The sequence below is a fragment of the Chelon labrosus genome (assembly GCF_963514085.1).
Source record: "Chelon labrosus genome assembly, chromosome: 9".
In the NCBI taxonomy this organism is placed as follows: Eukaryota; Metazoa; Chordata; class Actinopteri; order Mugiliformes; family Mugilidae; genus Chelon; species Chelon labrosus.
In genome coordinates this window covers 4,241,992-4,245,440 of record NC_140359.1, presented here as the reverse complement: position 1 = coordinate 4,245,440, position 3,449 = coordinate 4,241,992, and positions in this window count along the sequence as shown.

The following is a 3,449-nucleotide window of genomic DNA, read 5'->3' as shown; positions in this document are numbered from 1 at the left end:
TCCTTTATTTATTTATTTATTTTTTATTTATTTTACAGCTACCATATACTGCGATCAGCCAGAGCATTATGGTCACAATCACTGGTCTCCATGGCACTTGTCAGTGGGTGGGATATATTAGGGAGCAAGTGAACGTTGTGTCCTAGATTGTGATGGGTAATTGACTGGGTCAGAGCATCTCCAAAACTGAAGCGCTTGTGGGGTGTTCTCAGTCTGCAGTGGTCAGTGTCTATCATAAGGGTTGGAGCCCATGTAGTCCTCTCCAACAAATGAGCTACTGTAGCTAAAATTGCTGAGAAAGTTAATGCTGATTCTGATAGAACAGTGTCAGAACACACAGTACTCCATGGGGCTGCAAAGCTTCAGGGTGCCCCTTACTGTTGCTATGTGTCTATTCTGCCACAATGTTCAGGTGGTGGTACATATAAAAGTAATATTCATATAAATGCCAGGACCCAGCCTTCCTCTAAGCATCACAATGATTCACTTCACCAGTTGGTGGTTTAGATGTTGTGGCTGATCGGTGTGTACACTGGAAACCATCTGAAAGACCACAAGGATTGAAAGCTAAAGCCAATAAAGAACTCCTTTAAGCTGCAGTTCCTCTAAATGACTGCGAAATTCAACAACAGAGGCCAATATTTCTTCAGAAGGATCATTTCCATTTCTGTTGCTGAAAGATATGCTGCTGATTGTGACAGTCATTGTTCCACAAAGGCGCGTCTGTGCTCTGTTAAGTAGGTGTAATCAAGCCATAATTTATTTTGGCTCCAACTAGAGCGACCGGTAAATCCTTGCTTATTTTTTCTGTGACTCCTTCAGGTTAGCTTCAGGTTAGGGTTTTAAAACAACTAGTAGAAGAATAATAACAGCCCTGGAGCATTTCCAGTGTCCTCATGGTTTAGCTAATGAGAAGGATGTAGGAAGGTTAAAATGTGTTGATCCAGGTCCAGGCTCAAAGGTCCCATTAATTATTGTACTGTTCCCCAGAGGCTGAAACCTAATGAATTCTGTTATTATTGCTTGTGCCAATAAAACAAAATTGTAATAACTTCCTGTTACTAATCTCTAAAACAAATATTTCCTTCATCCTCATGTATTCTGAACGAGTTGAACAGCCTTTCTCTGCAAGCGAGACAAAGACTGCAACCAGACTGGTCTATAAACATCACAGAACGAGATAAAAGACTCACGCACACAGACCTCTCCAAAAACAAAAAGCAACGTTCATTTAGAGTTCTTTTACGTTTTGTTTTGTTTTTCTGGCTCTTGCGGAAGTGTTTTCTCTGAAGGTATAGCAGCTTCTTTTCCCTATGAGTGATATCAGACAGGAACAGTCATGACTAATGGCAAGTGAAGCTGAGTTTTGTTCCAAACCTCAACAACAAGCATCAAGCTGAGTCACAGGTTCTAAAGTTGGGGAAGGTCATTGGAAGATTGTCCCTGATCAGACACGATCATCACACGTGGCCCAGATCAATTAAAAGCAAACCATCTAAACTGCCCATGCGCACTGCAAGTCTATCAGGTTTCGTTCCACAGTTAGCAATGCTCGGGAAAGTCAGCTCAACATGGTGAACCATCTGTGACATGTATTGTTACTTGGAAGCTGTTGACCTAAACCTATCTTGTTTTCATTTCCCAACGATCAATAAATAGTTTTGGTTGGCATGGTGTGACTCCCACAGGGAGCGCTTAAAGGAGTCTGAAATCAAGGAGTTATTCACAGCAGAAAAAAAATAAATAAATGAATGAAGGAGGTGAATCATGGTGACTGCTCCAGAATAATCTCGGTAAACAAGTCAATATGATGTGTTACTATAAAGTTATATTGATTTGTGTAGCCTATACTAATGAATAAAATAATATATTGTTACAGTTAACATTTTCTGTCTGGAAATAACACGTTTCTAAGAGGAGGGCCCCAACGCAGGACACATGCCATCAAAAACTAACTCTTTGCAGGTTACAAAATAAAGAAGGTAAAACTCAGGGACTGGACTGGAAGATTATAAATAGAGGACTAATTAGTAAGTGAGACACACTCATGAGACACTTGTGAGACATATACAAAATTCAGGTGGGATAAACACACAGGCAGGAAGTAAGACCACCTACTGACACGCACATAGACCAGCATCTATTATTATGATCCCCACCACCCTCTGGAACAAAAACTGCGGGTCAAGAGAACATTACAGCATCGAGAAGGAGAAAGGACAAAAATATGTCAAACAAGCACCAGAACATCCAAACTGGGCTTCTTTTGTCAAAGGCACAAAAAGTTATCCCAGAATGGATAGGGAAGAAATGAACAAGAAGAAGCGTCACCCCCTATGTGGATGGAAACCAATAAAGCTTCTTGAACAAGTCCAGTTGCCCTCTATTTACCTTGCAAATATTTATGTGGATTCAGCCAATATTGATGGTAATAAATCCGGTCACAGTGACTCAAACTGCAATGAGAGCGGCAGAAGAGAAACTCTGATTGAGATCGTGCCAAAATCCGAATGGTTTTACTGGAAACTGCCACAGTCAGCTGATTACAGCAGCAGGAAAAAAGACTGTGTGCTGGTCAGCTCTGTGTACAAAAAGTACAAATAAATGTTGCAGAAACTACACTGCCTGGCCAAAAAAAAAAAAATGTCACCACCTGGATTTGACATAGCAAAAAGGTACAAGCCTCCTGTTGGATAATTACTGCATGGGTGATTATCTTTCAGCTTGCAACAAGTTATTAACCCCAACTGATGAAATGAGTAGCTTCTCATTTCTTAAACAACCATGTTGGAAGACACATCCCATGGTCGTGGAAAAGATGTTAGTCTTTTTGAGAAGGGTCAAATCATTGGCATGCATCAAGCAGAGAAAACATCTAAGGAGACTGAAGAAACAAGTAAAATTGGGTTAAGAACTGTCCAACGCATTATTAAAAACTGGAAGGATAGTGGGGAACCATCAGGGTAAGAAGAGAGGCAGATGAAGTGATGCACCCATCATGCCTAGTGTCTACTGTACAAGCCTGTGGGGGCAGTGCTATGATCTGGGGTTGCTGCAGTTGCTCAGGTCTAGGTTCAGCAACATTATGTGTCCAAAGAATGAGGTCAGCTGGCTACCTGAATATACTGAATGACCAGGTTATTCCATCAATGGATTGTTTCTTCCCTGATGGCACGGGCATATTCTAAGATGCATATTCAAATTGTGAAAGAGTGGTTCAGGGAGCATGAGACATCATTTTCACATATGGATTGACCACCACAGAGTCCAGACCTTAACCCCATTGAGAATCTTTGGGATGTCCTGGAGAAGGCTTTGTGCAGTGGTCAGACTCTCCCATCATCAATACAAGATTAATGCAACACTGAATGGAAATAAATCTGGTGACATTGCTGAAGCTTATTGAAACAACGCCACAGTGAATGTGTGCTGTAATCAAAGCTAAAGGC